The 27,212-nt window shown below is 36.8% G+C and overlaps 1 protein-coding gene across 2 annotated transcripts in view; it reads left to right on the top strand.

The window, feature by feature from the left end:
* The window catches only part of CFAP299 (cilia and flagella associated protein 299), a 697,792-nt gene that overhangs the window by 319,224 nt on the left and 351,356 nt on the right, over positions 1-27,212 (top strand). The gene's annotated exons all lie outside the window — the stretch shown is intronic.

Below are 27,212 nucleotides of genomic sequence, written 5' to 3' on the forward strand. Positions count from 1 at the left end.
AAAGCAACAAAATGACCCTCCTATTTTTAATTTGGATACCTGCGATTCTGCCAAAAGATGGATTTGTAGAATAGTTTTGAATGGGTTATTTTTCCTCCAGTTCCACAAACTCTGAAGCCAGTGAAGCTTACTAAGAGATAAAAAAGAAGTGTACACAATATTTAAGATACTGAGTATTTCATAGGAAAGCTGAATGCTGCTGTAAAGTGCTCTTTAAGTCTTTTTTAAAAATCCCCTTCTAGCGAATGAAATTAGGGGAATTTTCAGGGGACAGAGATGGGATTTGTTGTATGATAAACGTATGTAAGTTTTAGTCTTTCTATTTTGAGAAGCACTGGTTGGGGCAATTTTTAAGATGGCTGGCTACACTTGTTTTCCTTCATTATAATAAATTTGTCATAACTCAGTAAACATGGACTTGCCCCGAGAGGTAGTTGTTAATAACTGAAATCTTAAGGTCTTGCCGAGGTTCTGGTGATTCAAACCTGTACTACTGAATATTAAGCAGGACAGACAGCTCTCTGGTGCGAATATCTTGAAGGAGTAATTTCTAAATATGCAGAGGTAACTTGACTGTATAGGTTGCATCTGTGTCACCTCCCTCCATACTGATATTTGATACAGATTTTAATTTATATGGAACTTAAAAAGCAGAATCAAAACTTAAAGCAGAATTAAAGTTCCTCTTGGGGAAATGTCCAGTCTTTAGGATAAGCAATCCTATATGAATAGTACCAAAGCATTACCAGTTGGTAGAGAACATTCTCTATTAAAAATGTTAGATTATCTGAAAAATAACAATGTGCAACTCTTTAGGATGGCACACGAGAAAAACAAAGGTTAATGCTTCTTGGGGCACGTTTCTTAGAGGGCTTGTAAGTATGTAAATAATTTGTTTGTGTTACGTGACTGGTGACTTCACTGAAAATCTGCACAATTCAGTTTTAGCTCTGGATTACTTCTGTTGACCTTTGTGAAGGTTTTATCTGTGTAGAATGGTTGTTTGACTTGTTTTAACCTGTTAGGGTTTTGGGATTTTTTTTTTTTTCTTCATTCTATATTAAAGTAAAATTCTACTAAAAGAAAAGAGGTGTGTGTTAATGCTGAGTGGGTTGGTTTTGGTTTGCCTTCTTTTAGTCAGGCTTTCTGAACATTGAGGTGTTAGATGATACATCCTAAATGTGGAGCTCTTCCATTCTAAAACCTTCATTAAAAGCCTTTTACTTGAACCCAAACCGAAGTACTATCTATTGCCTCTTTTCTAAAAGTACAGGGAAAATATGTCACCTGTTTTCATAATGAGGAAGCATCATTTGCCGCCCTGGTAAAACATGACTCAGTACTTATTTTTAAAACTGGATTTTAAAGATTGGATAGTATACATAACAAAAGAGTGAGCCACTTTTTATGGGCACCCTATAGTTTTATAGTTCTTACTCAAAACTTAAAGTTTTATATTTCTTCCTTTGGGAAAAACTACAAGCCACCATATGCACAGACTACGCAGTGAGTTGGGTCAGTGCTCCCGCAGACTTTGAGCTGTATTACGAGAACCCCAGCCATTATCATCTTCCTCCTGGGTTATTTTGAAAAATTTTTTTTTTGTACATTTTGGCTGCAGTATTGGTGGTAGAATATACTATAATATGGATCATCTCTACTTCTGTATTTATTTATTTATTACTAGACCTCAACCACAGTCTTCTTTCCCCCTTCCACCTCTCTTTGCCTGTAGGATGTACTGTATGTAGTCATGCACTTTGTATTAATATATTAGAAATCTACAAATCTGTTTTGTACTTTTTATACTGTTGGATACTTGTAATCAAAACTTTTACTAGGGTATTGAATAAATTTAGTCTTATTAGAAAATAAAAAAAAAGAAACAGAGAGCAATTTTTTCCCAACTTTACTGAGATATAATTGACACATAAAAATCTTATCTATTTAAATGTACAATATGATGATTTTATATATGTAAATATTATGAAATCATTATCAGAATCAAGCTAATTAACATGTTCATCATTTCACACACTTTTTTCTTGGTGAGAGCACAGATCTATTCCCATAGAAAATTTCAAGAATACGTATAGTATTATTAACTACAGTTACCATGCTGTACATTAGATCCTCAGAATCTGTTCATCTTATAACTATTCTTATACCCTTCGACTAATGTCTCCCTGTTACCTACCCCTCCACAGCCCCAAGCAACCACCATTCTACTCTTTTCTTCTTTGAGTTTGACTATTTTAATTAAGATTCCACATAAAAGTTAAATCATAAGGAACTTGTTTTTCTGTGTCTGGCTTATTTCATTTAGTGTAATGTCCCTAAGGTTCATCAATATTGTTACAGATAGTAGCTTCACCTTCATACTATTTCATAATTATAATTTTATAGCTGAATTATATATATATATATATATATATTATATATATATATATATATGTGTGTGTGTGTTATCTCTTTGAGGTCCAGATATCATTTCTTCGGGCTATATAGCTGGAAATTGGATCTTAGTTTTAAGGAACCTCTGTACTATTTTTTGCAATGGCTGTACCCATTTACATTCCCATCAACAATGTACAAGTGTTCCTTTTTCTCCATATTCTCTTCATTGCTTATCTCTTAATGTTTTGATTATAGCCATTCTTTAACAAGTGTGAGGTGATATCTCATTGTGGTTTGGATTTGCATTTTCCAGTGATCAGTGATGTTGAGCACCTTTTCAGATAATTGTTGGTCATTTGTAAGTTTGCTTTGTAAAAATGTCTTTTCAGATCATTTGCCCATTTTTAAAGCCAGATTATTTCTTTTTTGCTGTTGAATTGCATAAGCTCCTCATATAATTTGGATATGAATTTCTTATCAGGTGTATGGTTTGCAATTATTTCCCCCCAAAGAGTAAATTCTAACAAAACACGTGCTATTATTATATCTAAAGAGAAATAGCCACTTGCTTTTTCTCTCCCATTCTCTCCCATGTCTTTCCTGTGATACTCATTACATTCTTCCTTATATTATAGTAATTTGCACTCACATATTCTCTGCTTCATGTTTTAAATATTTTTCTTAAACTCATTGTTGCTATGCCCAGTTCCTTAATGATAAGAGTACAGAATGTATGTTGGCTTAATTAACCAATATAATTTAAAGATCTTCTATCAGAATGGACCTTATGCTACAAAGTCCTTTGGGACCTTCTTGTCAATATTATATAATCTACAAAAGGGAAATAAGATCCTTCCTAAATGGAAAGCTATGGTTCATGTTCATTGATAATTATAAAGGCTTTTTACATCTTAAATCTTGTGATTAACCCAGACACTTGCTGGCAGGAGGGTCTCATCAGTCATAGTTCAATTGCTCCGGGTGGCCTATAACCATTATGTCATTATCAGCTGCAGGGTGAGCTAGTCTCACTGTGTGTAGGTTTGCTAAGTTGGTCTATCAGTTCTCCAGGAGAAAATGCAAATAAACGGGTTCCAAACCCCTGCAGAGCACACTGTAAATCTTTGTAACTTCATGGCCAAATGGTAAACCGCAGGACCACATGACTCAATTCCTTTGAGACAGTCATGTTATTCCTGTCAGACTTTTCGTCCCTCATGCATCAGCTGGAAGCTTTCATCTCCTTTTAAAGTCATGGCCCCTCAAGTAGGGGTGAAATTACACCTGTCAGTAATAAATGTGCCCAGTACTCTATATCATTCTGTCATGTCACAGAAGATATTAAAAGGAGGCATAGCTTATTCCAGATTGTTACTAACACTTTTTCCCCTTTTCTCCACAGTACGTTTCAATACCTTCCAGTTATGTAATTGTTTAGAGAACCTAAAACTTTCTCACCTAAGATAGTTTTAAAAATATTCCCCATAAATTGAGGAGCCTTGAAGAAATTAGCTTCCATGTGGACTATACGTTATATTCAGTAACTGTGTTAAACTTCGACAGAAAGATTTAACTGTATACATAATCTACAACGGCAATCTAAATGTGCCCCTTAGCATACTTGTTCTGTTTATTTTTTGTACGTTACCCTCTGATAACTTTCTGTGTGCCTGTAATACCATACAGCAGGTGCACCTGGAGAGCCACCATTTTATTTACACAGAGAACAAAGTTAATGTTTTATCAAATGCAGGTCACACCTGGGTTGAGACATTAGTAGGAAACAGGGTTCAAGTCAAAACGGCCACTTGCTCTTAGCTTGATATTTGAACTCCATTGAGCAAACCCTCTTGAGTTCTCTTGAAAGTTCTGAGAACTTCGTCTCTTAACTCCCCATTTACTAAAGGATGAAAGGAAAGCTGGGAGGCTGAAATGCATTACTTGTAGTGCTACCACCCCTATGATAGGTGTTGACCTAAGCAATGAGAAAAACTGAATGTTGTCATTACTGCCCGTAACATGTACTTCATATGCTGTCCCAGGCAGAGAATTCTTGAAATACACTTGTGTGTGAGGGAAAACATTTGGGTCAGTGTCCTAAAACTGAGCTATAGATGAGTGAATGCATATTGTGTGAACTTGACAAATCTCTGATAATGGCCATGCTCTAATGGGTTTTTGTTGTCATTGTTATCCCTCAAGGAGAAAGTATGGGCCAGTTATTTTTAGATTAGTGATACAGTGAAGAGTACATGAATACAGTTATCTACTAGAATTGTTCTATTTTGTTTGCCACAAACATGGTATTTTTTTTTCAGAGCCCAAAGGAAATAATATAATTCTTCGTTTCTATACCTTTGTTTCTCACCCTGTGTTGTCCTTTCTCTTATTTCACCTAAGGATAAAAACAACACAGCAAACTAAAGCATAGAGCCTAAAATTTAGTGAAAAGGATGGATTGACTTGCTTGTTACTAAACTAAAGGATTTATCTCAAAAGAACAATATAAATTTGATTTCTCTGATAAAGACTATGTTAGAGTCTGATGAGAAAAAAAAAATCCTAAAGTATCTATTTCAAGCTTTATCAACTAATATGGCTTAGATGGTAAAGATCCTGCCTGCAATGCAGGAAACCTACATTCTTTCCCTGGATTGGGAAGATCCCCTGGAGAAGGGAATGGTTACCCACTCCAGTATTCTAGCCTGGGAAATCCCATGGACAGAGGAGCCTGGTGGGCTACAGTTCATGGGGTCTCAAACAGTCGGACATGAATGAATGACTAACACTTTCACTCTCATCCTTATTTACAGAAAGCCACCCTAAACCATATGTAAGGCTAAAAATGTATCATTATTATTTAATATTATGTGGTTTATTGTTTGTTTCTTTATAAATTTTTTATTTTATATTGAAATATAGTGGATTTGCAACATTGTATTATTTTCAGGTGTACAACAAAATTATTCAGTTATATATATACTTACATCTATTCTTTTTCAGAGTTTTTCCCATATAGGTTATTACAGAATATTGTGCTCTTTAGTATATCTTGTTGATTATCTATTTATTTAGAGTAGTGTGTATGTGTTAATCCCAAATACTGAATTTATCCCTCCCCTCTTTGCCTTTTGGTAACCATAAGTATGTTTTCTGTATTTGTGAGTCAATTTCTCTTTTTAAATAAATTCATTTATATAATTTCTTAAGATTTCACATATAAGTGATATCATATATTAGTCTTTTTCTGTCTGATTTAATTCAATTAGTATGACATTCTCTAGGTATGTCCATATTGCTGCAAATGACATTCATTTTTATGACTGAGTAATATTTCCTTGTATATATGAACCGTATCTTCTTTATCTAGTCATCTGTCAATTTCTTCCATTCATTTGTTGGTTGCTTTCATGTCTTGGCTATTGAAAATAGTGCTGCAGTGAACATCAGGGTGTGTGTATCTTTCGAATTGTGGTTTTCTCTGGATATGTGCCCAAGAGTGGGATTGCTGGATCATACAGTAGCTTTATTTTAGTTTTTTTTTTAATTTTTTTAAAAAATATAAACTTATTTATTTTAATTGGAGGTTAATTACTTTACAATATTGTATTGCTTTTGGCCATACATTAACATGAATCTGCCACAGGTGTACACATGTTCCCCATCCTGAAACCCCCTCCCTCCTCCCTCCCTGTACCATCCCTCTGGGTCATCTCAGTGCACCAGCCCCAAGCATATTTTAGTTTTTTAAAGAAACTCCATACTGCTCTTCATAGTGGTTTCATCAATTGACGTTCCCACCAACACTGTAGGAGGGTTCCTTTTTCCCCATACCCTCTCCAGCATTTACTTTTTATAGACATTTTGATGATGGCCATTCTGACCAGTGTCAGTGATGTCTCAATGGTATGGACCTAACAGAAGCAGATGATACTAAGAAGAGGTGGCAAGAAGACACAGAAGAACTGTACCAAAAAGATCTTCATGACCAAGATAATCACAATGGTGTGATCACTCACCTAGAGCCAGACATCCTGGAATGAGAAGTCAAGTGGGCCTTAGAAAACATCACTATGAACAAAGCTAGTGGAGGTGATGGAATTCCAGTGGAGCTATTTCAAATCCTGAAAGATGATGCTGTGAAAGTGCTGTACTCAATATGCCAGGAAATTTGGAAAACTCAGCAGTGGCCACAGGACTGGAAAAGGTCAGTTTTCATTCAATCTCAAAGAAAGCAATGCCAAAGAATGCTCAAACTACCATACAATTGCACTTATCTCACACGCTAGTAAAGTAATGCTCAAAATTCTCCAAGCTTGGCTTCAGCAATACATGAACCATGAACTTCCAGATGTTCAAGCTGGTTTTAGAAAAGGCAGAGGAACCAGAGATCAAATTGCCAACATCCATTGGATCGTCAAAAAAACAAGAAATTCCAGGAAAACATCTACTTCTGCTTTGACTATGCCAAAGCCTTTGACTGTGTGGATCACAATAAACTGTGGAAAATTCTAAAAGAGATGGGGATACCAGACCACCTGACCTGCCTCTTGAGAAACCTATATGCAGGTCAGGAAGCAACAGTTAGAACTGGACATGGAACAACAGACTGGTTCCAAATAGCGAAAGGAGTATGTCAAGGCTGTATATTGTCACCCTGTTTATTTAACTACTATGCAGAGTTCAGTTCAGTTCAGTCGCTCAGTCGTGTCCGACTCTTTGCGACCCCATGAATCGCAGCACGCCAGGCCTCCCTGTTCATCACCAACTCCCGGAGTTCACTCAGACTCACCTCCATCGAGTCCATGATGCCATCCAGCCATCTCATCCTCGGTCGTCCCCCTTCTCCTCCTGCCCCCAATCCCTCCAAGCATCAGAGTCTTTTCCAGTGAGTCAACTCTTCGCATGAGGTGGCCAAAGTACTGGAGTTTCAGCTTTAGCATCATTCCTTCCAAAGAAATCCCAGGGCTGATCTCCTTCAGAATGGACTGGTTGGATCTCCTTGCAGTCCAAGGGACTCTCAAGAGTCTTCTCCAACACCATAGTTCAAAAGCATCAATTCTTCGATGCTCAGCCTTCTTCACAGTCCAACTCTCACATCCATATGTGGCCACAGGAAAAACCATAGCCTTGACTAGACGGACCTTAGTCGGCAAAGTAATGTCTCTGCTTTTGAATATACTATCTAGGTTGGTCATCACTTTTCTTTCAAGGAGTAAGCAGAGTACATCTATGCAGAGTACATCATGAGAAATGCTCGACTGGAAGAAGCACAAGCTGGAATCCAGATTGCCAGGAGAAATATCAATAACCTCAGATATGCAGATGACACCACTCTTATGGAAGAAAGTGAAGAGGAACTAAAAAGCCTCTTGATGGAAGTGAAAGTGGAGAGTGAAAAAGTTGGCTTAAAGCTCAACAGTCAGAAAACGAAGATCATGGCATCCAGTCCCATCACTTCATGGGAAATAATGGGGAAACAGTGGAAACAGTGTCAGGCTTTATTTTTCTGGGCTCCAAAATCACTGAAGATGGTGATTGCAGCCACGAAATTAAAAGATGCTTACTCCTTGGAAGAAAAGTTATGACCAACCTATATAGCATATTCAAAAGCACAGACATTACTTGGTCAACAAAGGTCCGTCTAGTCATGCTATGGTTTTTCCTGTGGTCATGTATGGATGTGAGAAATGGACTGTGAAGAAGGCTGAGTGCTGAAGAATTGATGCTTTTGAACTGTGGTGTTGGGGAGGACTCTTGAGAATCCCTTGGACTACAAGGAGATCCAGCCAGTCCATTCTAAAAGAGATTAGTCCTGGATGTTCTTTGGAAGGACTGATGCTGCAGCTGAATCTCCAATATTTTGGCCACCTCATGCAAAGAGTTGACTCATTGGAAAAGACTCATGCTGGGAGGGATTGGGGGCAGGAGGAGAAGGGGATGACAGAGGGTGAGATGGCTGGATCATATCAACAACTCGATGGACGTGAGTTTGAGTGAACTCCGGGAGTTGGTGATGGACAGGGAGGACTGGTGTGCTGTAATTCATGGGGTCACAAACAGTCAGACACGACTGAGCGACTGAACTGAACTGAACTGAACTGAACTGAATAATTAGCAGTGTTGAGCATCTTTTCATGTGGCTTTTGGCCATCTTTCTGGAGAAATGTCTGTTTATGTCTTCTGCCCATTTTTTGATTGGGTTGTTTATTTTTTAAATTGAGCTGCATAAGTCATTTGTATATTTAGGTTGTTCATATATTTAGGCTATTCGGTGTCTTTTGTGTTTTCATGCAAATTTTAAGCCTTGTCAATTGTATGATTTGAAAATATTTTCTCCCATTCTGTGGGTTATCTTTTTGTTTTGTTAATGATTTCCTTTGCTGTGCAAGAGCTTTTAAATTTAAATATGTCCCATTGTTTATTTGTGTCTTTTTTTTATTGCTCTAGGAGGTGGATCAAAAAAGATCTTGTTGCAATCTATGTCAAAAAGTCTTCTGCCTATGTTTTCCTCTAAGAGTTTTATAGTGTTCAGTCTTACACTAGAGCTGCAATCTACTTTGAGCTTTTTTGTGTGTGTGGTGATAGAAAATATTGTAATTTCATTCTTTACATGTAGCTCCAGTTTTCCAGAACCACTTATTGAGGAGACTGTCTTTTCTCTGTTGTATATTCTTGCCTCCTTTGTCATACATTAATTTACCATAGGTGTGGGGGCTTATTTCTGGGCTTTCAATCCTGTTCCATTTATCTACAATTCTGTTTTTGTGCCAGGACCATACTGTTTTGACTACTGTAGCTTTATAGTATTGTTTTAAGTTGAGGCATCTGACTCCTCCAGCTCCATTTTTTTTTTACTCAAGATAGCTTTGGCTATTCAGGGTCTTTTGTTTTGTGTACAAATTTTAAGAATTTTTTTTTTTGTTTTAAATCTGCAAAAAAAAATTCCATTGATAATTGGATAGGGATTTCATTCAATTTATGGCTTGCCTTGAATAGTACAGTCAATATTAATCTAATCCAAGAATATGGAATATCTCTTCATCTGTTCATTTCATCATCAATTTCTGTGGTCAATATCTTATAGTTTCCAGAGTACAGGTCTTTTGCCTCCTTTAGGTATGTTTATTCCTAGATATTTTATTGTTTTTGATGGGATAAAATATGGTATTGTTTCCTTAATTTCTCTTTCTGATCTTTCATTGTTAATTTATAGAAGTGCAACAGATTTCTTTGTATTAATTTTGTATTCTGCCAATTTCAGGAATTTATCAATGAACTTTAGTAGTTTTTCGATGCTCTCCTTAGGATTTTCTCTGTAGCTGTGTTTGTGTGTGTGTGTGTGTGCTAAGTCACTTCAGTAGTGTTTGACTCTTTGTGACTCTGTGGACTGTAGCCTGCCAGCTCCCCTGTCCATGGGATTCTCCAGACAAGAATACTGTAGTGGGCTGCCATGCCCTCCTCCAGAGGATCTTCCCAACCCAAGGATTAAAACAGCATCTCTTAAGTCTCCTGCATTGGCAGGCAGGTTCTTTACCATTAGCACCACCCCAGAAGCCCCTTTCTAGGTATACTATCATGTCATCTGCAAATACTGAGAGTTTTACTTCTTTTTTCCCCCTTTTGGATTATTTTTATTTCTTTTCTTCTCTGATTGTCATGGGTAGTACTTCCAAAAAAATGTTTTGTGAAATTTTTTTATATAAAAAATTTGTGAGAGTTCAATTATTCCCATTTCTGTACTCAGATCATCCTTATACCAAATAACTTTCTATGGTTTAATTTAAAGTTTTGTGATACTATTTTCACTTAAACAGAAGTTGAGCAATCCTCTCAATTAAGTGTGAAATACCTCTGAACACCCCAAACCCTAACATTGCACTTTGGACTCTCACAAGTCTTCCATTTAATATGTAGTTCTTAAGAAGCTTGTTTTTCTGCTCTATTTAACTTTAGAATATAAGAAGCACCAACCTAAAAGAATTAAGTATGATAGTGAGAACGGAAAAAATAACAGCCAAGGAGGGAAAGGAAAGTAACAGTAATGTACTAGATATGTTATTAGGCTCTTTCACATTTAATGCTCACAACTGTACGTGAGGTACATTACTTGTTCCCCCCAAAACCATATTGCTTGTTTCCTAGGCTAAGGCATAGGGCATAAGGCACACATTTTTCTTCAAGACTGGTAAGGAACAGAATTGGGATGTTAACTCAGAATATTCCCTCAGGGTAAAGAATCTGCCTGCCAATGCAGGAGATGCAAGTTCGATCCTTGGCTTGGGAAAATCCCTTGGAGAATGAAATGGCAACCCACTCCAGTATTTTTGCCTAGGTAATCCCATGGACAGAGAAGCTGGTGGTTTACAGTCCATAGGGTCACAAAAGAGTTGAATATGACTTAGTGACTAAACAACAGCAAAATTTTATGTTAAGTGAGTGGGGAAAAGTCAGAAGAATGACAAATCACCTATATAATGTAAATGTTGTCGAGTGTGTTTGTCAGAGAAAGAAGTAGTAGAAAATTCATTTTAGGGAGATCCATAGAAATGGGTAAAATCTACAGAGCTATGAAGTCACTGGCATCATGTCTTTTCTGGAACCTCTCATTTTCTAAGGATAATTAACACATTATTTTACATATTTTTGCTGTCATTGCCTGAATCATTTAACTCTAAATCTGATGGAACCCCTATGGTGTTGCAAATAAATTTAAGTAACTCAGTTCCTTAAATTTAGTTCATTATAATCCCAAATTACATTACTTCCTCCATTCTCTCTCCAGAACTTGGTCACATCCATAATGTCAGTCAGGACAAACAGAAGCACTTGTCCTCTGCCCCGTTTCAGTTGGCTTTAGTGTTTTACTGATATACATCCATGTAGCAGTATTTTGCAAAATGCAGTCCACACGTGACCTCCATGAGAAACCCCTATGTTGCTTTTGTAGAATGCTGAATTATTTAATCAGAAACTGGAGCTTAGGCATTTAAACTCTGAGAACCACTTTCAGTTCAACATCATTTTCTTTTGTACATATGATGGTGCTCTTCTGAAACTGATGGCATTTTACAATCCATCTACACCTGCAAGGACTAATGCTTGTTCAGAACATTGTTGACTGAGACAAAAGTGATGGGAAAGACAAGAATCTGTCTTCAGTTTATAACTCTGAACACTGTTGGCCATGCTTTTCCCTGTATCTTTGCCAGAAAAGCAGGCAGGCACATATTTGACTCATTTTCTCTAATTATTTTAAGTTATTATTACTGCCTTCCAGTTAGTATGGAGTTGGGTTTTGTTAATTGATGCTATTGTTCATGGGCCCTTGTCCTATTTGTTAAGTACATTTGTTATCTTTTCCATTTTTTTCTCTCTGTATATATAACAAATTATCCATTTACAAGTTAAGTTCACCCCAACAGATTGTTAATGTCAGTTTGGACTGAAGTTATATTCATCCTATGTTAATGAGAAGGGTTTTGATTAAAATTTGCTGCTATCTTTGCATATTTCAAGTCTCAAGGGGTGATTCAAAACATATAGAAAGAGTGTTCCTGATAGAAAGGGTCTTAAGAGGTGTGTTTATATGACTAATAACCATGTGGTGCCATCCAGCAGCTCTATATTTAATAGAGATGACAGATAGTCCATAGCAGTCATGAGGCACTGACTCTAAATTAAAGGCAGTTCTACTGAAAAGGGGCTCTTGATATCACAGATATCACAGATATCTCATTGGAGAAGTTGGCACTGATTGGATGTGGGTGATGTGGAGAAACTGGAGCCAGATCTTTTCTGGAAAAGCATAAGTTACTATGTTCTTGGAAGTCTGGCTGCACTCCTGAAAAGTTAGCAGGCAAAATTCATGTAGTTTGTTTGAGACAGAAGTTAGGTGATATGGGAAAATGCTTTTTTTTAACTTGGAAAAATAAATTCTGACAATGTCTGGCAATGTGGCTCTTTTTAAATGTGGTTCAGTTCAGTTCAGTTCAGTTCAGTTCAATCGGTCAGTCGTGTCCAACTCTTTGCGACCCCATGAATCGCAGCACGCCAGGCCTCCCTGTCCATCACCAACTTCCGGAGTTCACTCAGACTCACCTCCATCGAGTCAGTGATGCCAGCCAGCCATCTCATCCTCTGTCATCCCCTTCTCCTTCTGCCCCCAATCCCTCCCAGCATCAGAGTCTTTTCCAGTGAGTCAACTCTTCGCATGAGGTGGTCAGAGTACTGGAGTTTCAGCTTTAGCATCATTCCTTCCAAAGAAATCCCAGGGCTGATCTTCAGAATGGACTGGTTGGATCTCCTTGCAGTCCAAGGGACTCTCAAGTCTTCTCCAGCACCACAGTTCAAAAGCATCAATTCTTCGGTGCTCAGCCTTCTTCACAGTCCAGCTCTCACATCCATACATGACCACAGGAAAAACCATAGCCTTGACTAGACGGACCTTAGTTGGCAAAGTAATGTCTCTGCTTTTGAATATACTGTCTGGGTTGGTCATAACTTTTCTTCCAAGGAGTAAGCGTCTTTGAATTTCATGGCTGCAGTCATCATCTGCAGTGATTTTGGAGCCCCCAAAAATAAAGTCTGACACTGTTTCCACTGTTTCCCCATCTATTTCCCATGAAGTGATGGGACTGGATGCCATGATCTTCGTTTTCTGAATGTGGAGCTTTAAGCCAACTTTTTCACTCCCCTCTTTCACTTTCATCAAGAGGCTTTTTAGTTCCTCTTCACTTTCTGCCGTAAGAGTGGTGTCATCTGCATATCTGAGGTTATTGGTATTTCTCCTGGCAATCTTGATTCCAGCTTGTGTTTCTTCCAGTCCAGCGTTTCTCATGATGAACTCTGCATATAAGTTAAATAAGGAGGGTGACAATATATGGTTACAAGTCTTTAAATGAATTAGGGGAAAATTAGGGATATACAATTAAGAGATACAAACTACTATCTATGAAATAGATTAGCAACAAGGATATATTGTATAGCACAGGATTTATGGTCATTATTTTGTAATAATTTTTAATGGAATATAATCTATACAAATACTGAATCATTATGCTGTACACCAGATAATACTGTAACTCACCTATACTTCAGTAACAAAAAAATGCTGCTTTGAATGCCAGTTAATGGGATTTCAGCATTAATATAGCTTGATGTCAAAACTAGATAATAAAATTTTTGGTTATCCCCTGCCTCAAAAAAAGTAGATATATTAGTCCCACTTACCAGAAATTAAAAAAAAAAATTGAACATCACTGTTATTAAAATGTTGTTTGAAGTTGACATGTTTGAAATGTGTTTTGATCAGAAGAGAAAGACATGATTTTAATGTCAACATAAATAAGACACCTTTGGTTGCACTTACACCAAAGCTTTGTGAGCTATATTTGATTATAGATTCATTTCCCATTTCTTCACTGATATATTTAAATGTTTATTAACTAATTATATTTTAAACATCATTTTATTATGGATAGCCTCACTGGTGAAGAGTACTAGAACATCATTTTTATCTTAATAACAAACTTTAGTTATTTGAAAATCTTCATTTTATTGCATTAACTCTTTCCTTCTTTCTGTGTAGTCAATAGATTTTGGCTACTACTGAGAACTGAAAGTACTAATATTTACTAATATGAAGAAATTAGTGTACTAGTCTTTAGAAATCCTGATTTGAGCTTAGGGAACTACAAACAGAGTGCAGAATTTAGAAACTGTTGGCTGTTTACTGGTCAAACATTGTTCACTGGCTAGGTAAATACTGATATGGAAGCAAACTTATATAAGTACAAAGTAAATAGCAGTGTGTTTACTTTTTTCTAATATTTTCAACTATTTATAATAAAGTATTGTGGATTACTGAAGCCAAACTTCTTTACAAAGTAAAGCTTTCAGAATATTTAAATACCCAGCTCCAGTGTGTCTACCTGGGAAAAGAAAACTGACACCACTGATTCACCCTAGGTTGGCATGCATCTTGGTACTTCCAGCAGTGATCGCTTAGGAGTAATTTCTGTCTTCTGTATTTAACTCCACAACTTCTGCAAGAATTTTAAGACATTATTAAAGAATCACATTGTTGCTTGTGGGAATGGCATTTAGCTGTGTGGAAATCTGGGCCCTCATGGTCTCCTTTAAACTAGAGCAATACCATTCCTTCAGGAGCTTGGGAGCTGGTAATTAGCCTTAGTTATTCACCGCTTAGTTACTAACCTTCTCCAGGAAAGGGCTTCCCTTGTGGCTCAGCTGGTAAACAATCCTCCTGCAATGCAGGAGACCTGGGTTCGATTCCTGGGTTGGGAAGATCCCCTGGAGAAAGGAAAGGCTATCCACTCCAGTATTCTGGCCTGGAAAATTCCATGGACTGTATAGTCCGTGGGGTCACAAAGAGCGGGACACGACTGAGCAACTTTCACTTCACTTCTCCAGGAAAGAGTAGCTATTTCCTTTGATTGCTCAATTCAGCTTCAGATGTCTAAGAGTTTACCTCACATAAAGTTATAACAAATGTCACATTGTTTTGTATTATGTTGTATTGTATTCTATTTTCATGTAAATTTTATTTGTGTGACTTCCCAAGTTAACTGTGAACAGTTTACTTTGGGTACCAAGACTGGAATCAGACCAAAGTGGCTCTTTTCTGTGAACCCAGCAAAGCCTTCTGGCTGCCCCTAAGCATGTAAAATTACAATGAAGAGTTGCTGCTGCTAAGTCGCCTCAGTAGTGTCTGACTCTGTGTGACCCCATAGACGGCAGCCCATCAGGCTCCCCCGTCCCTGAGATTCTCCAGGCAAGAGCACTGGAGTGGGTTGCCATTTTCTTCTCCAATGCATGAAAGTGAAAAGTGAAAGTGAAGTCGCTCAGTCGTGTCCAACTCTTTGCGACCCCATGGACTGCAGCCTACCAGGCTCCTCCATCCTTGGGATTTTCCAGGCAAGAGTACTGGAGTGGGGTGCCATCACCTTTTCCATCAATGAAGGGTTACTAATCCCTTATAACCTATAAGCATCTCATTGACTATTAATGAAGGTCAGGTATAAAAAGGATAAGCTTTTACTCTTTCAGCTCTTTGAAGGAAAAATAAGAGGTCAAGCCAGGTATACTTTTGGAATTAAGGTGTAGGAGGTATTGTATAAAGTCAAGTTATTTTTGAAGAAAAAAGTATTATCTACAGTATGTAAAATTTTTCATCTCATGTACATGTAAGTAAAGAGAGTAAACAGATTTTCTTAAACAGAGGCATAGGACTGAAGGACAACCAAGCAAATAATAATTTGATAGTAATTAAATCTAAGTCTTTCAAGTTTGTGACCAAGTATTCTTATATTCAGAGTTATGCCATGGATACAAAGATGTTAAGGACCTCTACTGTTTTAGGAAAAAATTAGAGCTATATAAAAATGATTTAGAGGTGAAATAATATGAAGTAAAGATCAATGAAATCTTAGAAGATAAAATGGAAACTCAAACCGAAATCATATAAGCACAAGACAAAATCATATAAATCAGGAAAGGAGTTTTTTCTGAAGGGTCTTGCAGCCAAATTAGTCACTTAAGCTCTGATTATTTCCATGATTTTTATTACTAATAAGCTAAAAAATACATTATATAAATTTTTCTTAGTTCAGAATTGAAGGTGAGATAGTTAATGACAAGTGGATTTTTATTCGGTGTAGTTAGAGTAGGGTTTACTATGTTATAAACAGGACAGCTGTTACTTAAAATAACTATATTCTAATAGAAATGAAATAAAAATAAAATTTTTATTTAAAATACCTATGAAATGCATACCCAGAAGTATTAAAACATGGAGGAAGTGTGACATCTATACATGTAATATTGATTACTCTTTTGGCTTTCTGGACTCAGTTTCAATGTGTATGTATATTTGTGTGTGTGTGTGTGTGTGTGTGTATAATCTGAATTATTTCTGACACTGTCTTTGGAGATAGTATCACATTACCCAGGTAAAGGGCTCAATCAGTGACATAAGACCATTCTCCACTTCAGATGCCAATCACAAGTCCCACTGACTTTATTTATTTATTTATTTTTTAATATAAATTTATTTTAATTGGAGGTTAATTACTTTACAATATTGTATTGGTTTTCCCATACATCAACATGTATCTACCACAGGTATACACGTGTTCCCATCCTGAACCCCCCTCCCTCCTGGTTCCCCATGACCCCTTCCTTGGGTTCAGTTAATTTACTGGAATGGCTCACAGAATTCAGAAAAGCCTTTTTATTTACTAGAGTGCTGATTTATTGGAAAGGATATTAAAGAATATAGATCAGTAGCCAGTTGAAGGGATGTATAGGGAGAGTCTCAGGAAAAACAGCTTCCTTCCTTGTGAAGTTTCGTGTCTGGTATGGTGGTACCTGGAAGTGTCCTCGTTCACCAGCCTGGGTCTCTGAACCCCTGCCTTTTGGGTTTTATGGAAACTTCATTGGTTATTTTTGTTCAGGTCTTCAGTTGTGTCTGACTCTTTGCAACCCCATGGACTGCAGCATGCCAGGCTTCCCCGTCCTTCACTGTCTTCTTGAGTTTGCTCAAACTCATGTCCGTTAAGTCAACGATGCCATCCGACAATCTCATCCTCTGTCACCCCTTTCTTCTACTGCCTTCAATCTTGCCTAGCATCAGGGTCTTCTCCAAGGAGTCAGTTGTTTGCATCAAGTGGCCAAAGTATTGGAGCTTCACCTTCAGCATCATTCCAATGATATTCAGTACTGATTTCCACTAAGATTGACTGGTTTGATGTCCTTGCAGTCCAAGGGACTCTCAAGAGTCTTCTCCAACACCACAGTTCAAAACCATCAATTCTTCAGCTCTCAGTCTTCTTGGTGGCTCAGAGGTTAAAGGGTCTGCCTGGAATGCGGGAGACCCGGGTTCAATCCCTGGGTTGGGAAGATCCCTGGAGAAGGAAATGGCAACCCACTCCAGTACTCTTGCCTGGAGAATCCCATGGAGGGAGGAGCCTGGTAGGCTAGGGTCCATGGGGTCACAAAGAGTCGGACATGACTGAGCAAGTTCACTTTCACTTTTCAGCCTTCTTTATGGTCCAACTCTCACATCTCCTTCATTACCTGGGCATAATTGATTATATCTTTCAGTTCAGTTCAGTTCAGTCGCTCAGTCGTGTCCGACTCTTTGCGACCCCATGAATCGCAGCACGCCAGGCCTCCCTGTCCATCTTTATCCACTGGTGATTGATACAACCTCTAGCTCCTCTCTCCTCCCTGGAAATCATAGGGTTGAACTGAAATTTTCAACCCTCTATAATCACATGGTTGTTTCTCCTGGGCACCAGCCCTCATCCTTAGTATTTTCCAAAAGTAACCTTCCATAGTATAAGCTCAATTGTTATGGAAGGGGGTTTGTTGAAAATAACAAAACACCCATGTCACCTTTGCAGCTCTGAAGCCCTTTCAGGCACTCAGGATAGGAGAACAAATACTATCATAAAAATTGTTCCCATTCTTCTATTGGCTCAGAAAATTTCATGTGTTTGGGAAGCCATGAGCCAGGAACTGTCGAGGAAGAGCAAATGTATATAAGATTTTGTCATCTGAATGACCAAATCTATATTTCTTATAAATCAGGATATCATGTTTAATAAAGTGATCTTTGGTTATCTTTCAGTTTTTCAGTAATTCAAAACTCAGGTTCTACATTGAGTTGTTGAATATTTTATTTTATTAGGAGGTAATTGACTTACTTGTCTGAATATGTGAAAATAGAAACTAGATATGAAAAGAATTACCTATACTTCATTAAAATCCAGTAAGAATCAGTTTACCACCAAAATTAATAATCCGAAATCACTGCAGATGGTAACTGCAGTGATGAAATTAAAAGATGCTTGCTTCTTGGGAGAAAAGCTCTGACAAACCTAGACAACATATTAAAAAGCAGAGACATTATTTTGCCGACGAAGGTCCATCTAGTCAAAACTATGGTTATTCCAGTAGTCATGTATGGATGTGAGCGCTGGACCATAAAGAAGGCTGAGCACTGAAGAATCGATGCTTTTGAACTGTGATGTTGGAGAAGACTCTTGAGAGTCCCTTGGACTGCAAGGAGAGCCAACCAGACCATCCTAAAGGAAATCAGTCCTCAATGTTCATTGGAAAGACTGACGCTGAAGTTGAAGCTCCAATACTTTGGGCCACCTGATGCAAAGAACTGACTCATTGAAAAAAAAACCCTGGTGCTGGGCAAGATTGAATGCAGGAAGAGAAGGGGACGACAGAGGATGTGATGGTTGGATGGCATCACTGGCATGATGGACATGAGTTTGAGCAAACTCTGGGAATTGGTGATGGGCAGGGAGGCCTAGCATGCTACAGTCCACGGGGTTGCAAATAGTCGGACATGACTGAGTGACTAAACTGACTTAAAATAATCTGAAAAGATCCATACTCCAGTTCACACTTCATCATGCTATGTTAGGGAAGGTTGTTGTTCAGTCACTAAGTCGTGTCTGACTCTTTGTGTCCCCATGAACTGCAGCACTCTAGGCTTCCCTGTCCTCCACCATTTCCTGGAGTTTGCTCAAGTTCTTGTCTATTGAGTTTTATGTTATCTAACCATCTCGTCTCTGCTGGAAAGATTAGAGGCAGAAGGTGAAGAGGGCGGCAGAAGATGAGATGGTTAGATGAGGTGTTAGAGATGGATCCCTTATCAAAACTCTTTGAGTTGAAATGCCACAAGGTGGCCATGGCCTGCACAAGGTGGAGGCCTTTCTGAGAGCACTGCAGGCCCTTCTCTTTAGAGTGACTTTCTACTGCCTTATATTTTTTTGATAGTTGACCTTACTGCTTTTGAGACCTGTGGCATTTTCTGAATACATTTAGGGTTGGAAAACATCTAATAACTCATTTCCTTATCCTTTATTATCCTCTCCAATCATAAAAGAAAGAAAGAAGAAAATATTTTGTTTGATGTGCCAGCCACCTAACTAGATGCCTTACAAATATTATGTATCTAGAATATAGTTAGATATTCAACAGATACTTAACACTGTTGAAGGACTGAAATGCAGTATATTTTCTTTCATGTCTAAACAGTGCAAACAAGTCTTCAGTATGCACCTGTTAAACCTCTCACTCTCTAAGCTCCTATCACTGGCTGTGACAATTCATTTGATTTGCTGATGCAAAATATCTGCCTATATATGCAGTTTATGTTTAGGCATATATTACAGGATGATTATGTCTAATGCACTGGTTTTGTAATATTTCTTTCTCTATTGCAATGGAATAAGCTGAGGTTGAAAAAATTTGTCATGATGCTGTTAGCAGTCCATTTTCTGCTATAAAGATGACTAAATGATCTTTAAAATTATCATTTTCCAATTTCCATATAAACCTATTGATATAGTTGTGATGGTTGGTGATGGACAGGGAAGCCTGGCATGCTGCAGTCCATGGAGTTACAAAGAGTTGGACATGATTGAGCAACTGAACTGAACTGATGGTCATGAAAATACCATCAACAATCAGAAGCATTGTAAGAATGAGATAACATAGAGTTGTGGAAACAATTTTAAAGTATGTGATGTAAAATACAAGTATTTTGTCATTGTTATTGTTTTTAGCTTGAATGCTATCAGTTCAGTTCAGTTGTTCAGTAGTGTCTGATTCTTTGCGGCCCCAAGGACTGCAGCATGCCAGGCTTCCCTGTCCATCATCAACTTCTGGAGCTTGCTCAGACTCATGTCCAGTGAGTCGGTGATGCCATTCAACATTCTCATCCTCTGTCGTCCCCTCCTATATATCTTCACACTTTACATTTATGGAAAATTATACCAAAAAATTCTATAAAAAAATACACACTAGTCTCAACACCTGTAGGCATATATTCCACTGGTCAAGGCTGTCCAGTGAATTTATAGACAAGAATCTTTGGAGTTGAACGTTTGCCACTACTCATGATCTTTGATAAGAGAAATAATACAGTGTATAACTTTACTTGTGGATGGTTTACTTGTGGTAGACTCCAGAGAGGAATAAAAAGAACAATTTGTTGAAAAGGGGGTGACTGCAGAGTCACTCGGAGAAGGCAATGGCAACCTACTCCAGTACTCTTGCCTGGAAAATCCCATGGACGGAGGAGCCTGGTAGGGGGCAGTCCATGGGGTCGTGAAGAGTTGGACACGACTGAGTGACTTCACTTTGACTTCTCACTTTCATGCATTGGAGAAGGAACTGGCAACCCACTCCAGTGTTCTTGCCTGGAGAATCCCAAGGATGGGGGAGCCTGGTGGGCTGCTGTCCATGGGGTCACACAGAGTCAGACATGACTGAAGTGACTTAGCAGCAGCAGAGTCCCTGGGATGTCGTGGTGATGAAGGAGATGTGTTTCTCCTCTCAGAGATAACAAAGAATGTCTGAAAGGGCTTTCTAATTGATAGTCATTGTGACTTTCTCCAAAGATGTTCATAAAACAGTTTTGAAATGTCTTTAATAGCTATTTCTTTTGTATTTTGTGTTTGATCTACGATGAAGTGAATTTAGACTATTACTCTTGCTTCAGGGTAATGGCTTGATTCCTGATGCCATGTCGATAAATTCATACTGAACTTCTCATTCCTGTCATCCTTCTCATCACTTGATTTAATTAGTTCTTTGAGGTCATGTTTAATCAACTCTACACTGACTGAGTGATAGCCTCTCCTGTCTCTTTTTTCTCCTTAAATATGTGCCCTGTAGGAAGTTGGAGGACTGGCTATACAGCAGAGTAGAGCTGGGTTCAAATTCTGGCCCAACCACTTTCTTGCATGAGATTTTTAGCTACTTATCATCCGTAAATGTTACTTTCCTAGTGCATAAAAAGAGAAAAATAATTTCTGCTTTTGAGGATTGGTTTGTGATGAAGACTAAATAACACAGGTATGTAGAACACCTTGCCTGGAGTATTTAAATAAAATTGGAGCTATTGTGTGACTTAGAAAATACTTAGTGGCAACTGTAATGTTCATATTGTTTATTAATCATATTTAGTTCATTTCAAGGCACGTGAAAGACATACACTTTTAAAATTTTTATTTTTTAATTTACAATTATTTTTTTATTTATTATTATTTTTAATTTTTTTACTTTAAAATACTGTATTGGTTTTGTCATACATTGACATGAATTCACCACAGGTGTACATGAATTCCCATCCCTGAATCCCCCTCCCACAACCCTGCCCATATCATCTCTCTGGGTCATCTCAGTGCACCAGCCCCAAGCATCCTGTATCCTGTATCGAGCCTAGACTAACGATTTGTTTCTTACATGATAGTATACATGTTTCAATGCCATTCTCCCAAATCATCCCACCCTCACCCTCTCCCACAGAGTCCAAAAGTCTGTTCTTTACATCGGTGTCTCTTTTGCTGTCTCGCATACAGGGTTGTCATTACCATCTTTCTAAATTCCATATATATGTGTTGGTATACTGTATTGGTTTGGCTGCACTGGGTCTTCATTGTTGCACGCAAACTTTCTCTAGTTGTGGCAAGGGCAAGAGAGAGCTGTGCTTCATGGCTGTGTACAGGCTTCTCACTGTGGCTTCCCTTGTTGTGGACCACAGGCTCTGAAGTGTGGGCTCAGTGGTTGTGATGCATGGGCTTAATTGCCACCCTCCACCATTTGTGGGATCATCCTGGACCAAGGATTGAATTCGTGTTCCCTGCATTGGCAGGTGGATCCTTAACCACTGGACCACCAGGGAAGTTAAAGCTTACTTTTTAAATAGCTGCTGCTGCTAAGTCGCTTCAGTCGTGTCCAGTGTCCAACTCTGTGTGATCCCATAGACAGCAGCCCACCAGGCTCCTCTGTCCCTGGCATTCTCCAGGCAAGAATACTGGAGTGGGTTGCCATTTCCTTCTCCAATGCATGCATGCATGCTAAGTCACTTCAGTTGTGTTGACTCTGTGTGACCCTATGAACAGCAGCCCACCAGGCTCCTCCATCCACAGGATTCTCTAGGTAAGAGTACTGGAGTGGGTTGCCATTTCCTTCTCCACTTTTTAATAGCAAAAGCTCTGATATCTGCCATTTCAGTAGGTATAGTTCAGTGATAGCTAGTGATCATAGTCTTGACTCTAAACACGTTCCAAATTACCCAATTTCTTAGGAAAAAAAAACAAAACACGAAACTAGGTGATGTCGTATGTTGAAATTTTGAGAGTATTTTAATAATGTGGCTGTAGATATACTATTAATAGTTTTGCTAAAGTATATTATATACAGGCAAACTACATCACAACTATAAATCAATATCAGGATTCTTATTTTCTGTTAAGGGTTTGTTTATAAATATACCTTTCATAGTTTCGTAAAAATTATAATTTATAAAGAAGTTTCCTTGGTATAGTATTTGAAAATATTAATTCACTTTATATTTTGGAAACAGAAATAGTCCTATATTTTGATTTTCTAACTTGAAGATCTTCAATTTTTCTTCTACTTGGATAAACATGTCAAAAGATTGAAATAGCCCATGGCCTGGAAAATGCATTTCTTTAGGGTCATGGGGCTCATTCAAAGAAGGATAAGGTTATGATGATAAAGTTTTCAGCATATACATTTAAATATTTACAATATGACATTTAAAATATTTATTCATTATATGCTGTTACTAAAGATAGAAATTAATGATCTATTTATTAAGTAATATATTGGCCATAACTGCATAATGTTTTTGTAATTATTTAAATGATATTACTTATTTCATGGTAGATTTTCTATGAAATAAATGCCAAGAATAGGTAGACTTGTAATTTATATTTTTACTCAAATATACTTAAGAGTCATGTTAACATATTACTTTAGGACAGTATATTTTAGAAATTAATTAGGTTTAAATTGAGACTAGACTGTCACCAAATCTGCTTAATGACACAAAGATTCTATTTAGACTGTTAAAATATTAGAAACAGAAAGCAAAGAGGAAGTATGATTAATTGCAAGGCTATTCATAAAATAGTTTCTTCCTGTATTAGAAAATAGTGCTGTATAAATTAATTATTAAATAACATTAAACTGGTATAGTCACTAGAATTATCTTATTGACTTTAATAAAAGATACAAAGGTACTTTAATAAAAAGTCCAGTAAAAGTGTTGATTTAGTGATTGTTGAATTTTACCAGATTAGTAGGTAGGAATAGTAAGCTCTATTGTTATTTTATAATTGATTTTATATGAATTATTTGTTGAGATAGTATTATATAATATGTCTTATTAATTGTATTCACATATATTTATTGACTGATAAATTATATAAATGTCATTAGATTTAACACAGACACTTGAAGTAGATGCTGATATAAGTATGAAGCACAGATTATAAATTAAGGACTAAGGCTGGAAATTAGTAGGTGATAAAATTAAACATTAAAAAAGAAAAAAATATATGGTGGGATTCCTGGCCATATGCATTTCTTCCCTTTTAATAATTTTCCATTAAGTAAACATCCTTATCTTTATACTTTTTGGTATATTATAATCCTGGTACCTCAGATGTTCAAGTATTTGAATGTTTTTCATTTTAAGATTGAGAAAGCACTTCGCTTTGTCTCTTGCAATGTTCTAACATAGTTCTGACTGTATAAACATACTGTTTTCAAAGCAAGTTACATAAAGTTTTTTCAAATTTTTTCTTTTTGATTCATATCATCATGGATTATGATTACTTTTATCATGTTAACAATAAAAGCATTTTAGAGAATTAGAGCTATTCAGACCATTTTCGCTGAGGTTTCGTGTTGTAGTTCATCTTATTGATTTATTTCATTATGGTATGAACATTTTTTAACAAAAATTATTTTCTTGTATCAAAATTATTTTTATAACTATGAATTTGTTTTCAGAAGGGCCCAATATGCCTGGTTATTATTAATACTTAATTGTTTATTTCCTATTTTCCCTATATTAGTTAATCCATTATTCATTCATTCAGTCAGTAAATCTATATTTATTCATCATTTGTTATGTGCCTAGCAAATGTTAGATGCTGGTGATGAAGTTTGACAAGTCCCTGGATATCATGGAAATTAATGCTCCATGGGGGAGGTGGACAATAAGCAAGTAAATAAATGAAGAAAATATAGTGATAACTACAATACTATGAAGAAAACAAAGAACAAGAATAAAGACTTATATGGAGCAGACTAATTAACATATACATACTTATGAGAATATATATACTTACTACTTTTCATATGTATAAGTGAGAAGTAAAATCATTTTATGGTGAGGAGGTGTGTTTTTGCAAGTGTCTTTGTATATATTCAACACAGTGATAATTGAACTAGAGAAAATTTATTATCAAGTAAACAGAAATTAAATATTTCCTAAAATAGCACTAATGGAAAAAATTTTAAACCTATTTACCTGATTTGTAAAAGAAAAGAGCTTAAAAATTGTCTTTTGTTTGAGTAATATAATTTTAATAAGCACCCACATTGTGTTGAAAACTCACAATATGAAGAATGAAAAATTTTATATGAGTGACTTATTGATATAATTGATATAACAATTAAACCATAAAAATTTGCTGAAGAACCTGCATTAAACATGGTTGTTTTTCATCTCTAAAATGCCATTTTGAAAAAAAATAAATGTTTATGTTATCACTCATTTTTTCTTAAAATCTCAAAACTTGTAAATCATATACATTATGGTAGTAGAATCCTCTTAAAATCTAACATTTCTACTTAACTTTTAAGATTAAAATTTAAAAATTAAATTGTTGATTTTGATAGGTTTTATTACTTGGTTTACTCTTTTGTTCTTAGGACACATTTTATTAGATTATGTCATGGTTTTAGGATTTAACATATGACAGGATACTATCAGGAATGTAGATTCTTTCTTGAATTCTGAGTCTAATTAAGATTATAACTACACTGGCCATTAAAAAATAAAATCTTGTTCCTTTGCTTGCTTCTGAATTTCATAGGAGAATAATCTATTTTGAAATGTACTGATATATACTGATTATATACTTTGCTCAGAGACCAAATTTTGTACATGAATACCAACTTCATTAATATATGAGAAGCAATATTTCCTGAAAGTAATTAGTCTTAACTACAGGTTTTTCTTCATGGTTTAATGTTTATCTCTTTAAACATTTCTAATAATGCACAGAATGGGAAACTATGGAACTATTAAAACAAAAAGCTGAGTATAAACTCTTGCTGCTGAGAGAAAAACTTTTGAGACAGCATAGAATAATGAAGAGTAGAGGCGAAGGGGTGAGAGCTAAATCAAGTTCACTTCAAGTCAGCTCTGCTACCAGCTTCTTAGGCAGGATGATCTCTATGGTCCTCAGCGCCATCATCTGTAAATTAGAGAAGGGAATATGTTCCTCAGATTGTTGGTTTCATTATATATATGATATAACAAATATAATAGCACATTTAAAAGAGTGTGCATGCTCTTTTATAAACACTGTTAATGATGCGAAGAGCTGGCTCATTTGAAAAGACCCTGATGCCAGGAAAGATTGAGAGCAGGAGGAGAAGGGGACGACAGAGGATGAGATGGTTGGATGGCATCACCAACTCAATGGACATGAGTTTGGGTGAACTCCAGGAGTTGGTGATGGACAGGGAGGCCTGGAGTGCTGAGGTTCATGGGGTTGCAGAGTCAGACATGACTGAGCAACTGAACTGAACTGGACTGAATGTTAGCTATTATTTTCTAACATTTTCACTTAGTTGTTTAAGCATTCTACCTTGATTAGTGATCGTAAAGTGGTGTGATCTTAAAACAGCCATCCCAAACCTTTTTGGAACCATGGACTGGTTTCATGGAGGACAATTTTTCTAGGGATTCAGGACAGTGGGATGGCTTTGAGATGATTCAAGCATATTACATTTCTTATGCTGCCACTGACTTGACAAGAGAGGAGCTCAGGTGGTAATGTGAACAGCGGGGAGTGGCTGTAAATACAGATGAAGCTTCAGTTGCCCACTACTCACCTCCCATCATGTGGCCTGATTCCTAACATGCCATGGACTGGTACCAGTCTAGGTGTTGGGGACCCTCGTCCTAGAGCATATAGGTTGAATATGTGTGACAAAACATGCTTTTTTTGGTAGGCTACTATAACTGAATTATTCAATTGTATCTAAAAGCACAGGCACATTGGACCTACTAATTTGAATTTTCTAAGCTTCTAAAAGCATTTAGGGTACTCTTTTTTTAGTTTTTGGAGACACCATTATGAACACCTGAAAGTGAAAGTGAAAGTGAAGTTGCTCAGTCATGTCTGACCTTTTGTGACCCCATGGACTGTAGCCTACCATTCTCCTCTGTCCGTGGGATTTTCCGGGCAAGAGTACTGGAGTGGGTTGCCATTTCCTTCTCCAAGGCATCTTCTCAACACCTAGTATCATTTAATTGTAGTTGTATTAAAGTTACAATTGACTAAGAGTCCCATTTAGTGAAGACCATTTAAACTTGAATTGTTAAAATGTAAAAGATGTAGGAAACCCACTGTCTAACCTGAAATGATTAAAATGTGAATAGTGAAATACAATAAATCTTATGTATTCCACTGAGACCATTGCAAATCATTTCATATTATGCTATCTCCCAAAGGAATTTAATATATGAAATGATTAATTGTACAAAAATTGAACTTTCTTAATATAGTCATCGTTAGAGTTCAGTTCAGTTGCTCAGTCATGTCCAACTCTTTGCTACCTTAGAGTAATCCTTACAGTAATCCAGCTTTATAAAATTCTGTAATTCTTAGAATTATAAAGTAGGAAATTAATGTCATTCGTGTTTATAGATA

Source organism: Capricornis sumatraensis, chromosome 7, assembly GCF_032405125.1.
Source record: "Capricornis sumatraensis isolate serow.1 chromosome 7, serow.2, whole genome shotgun sequence".
Taxonomy (NCBI): Eukaryota; Metazoa; Chordata; class Mammalia; order Artiodactyla; family Bovidae; genus Capricornis; species Capricornis sumatraensis.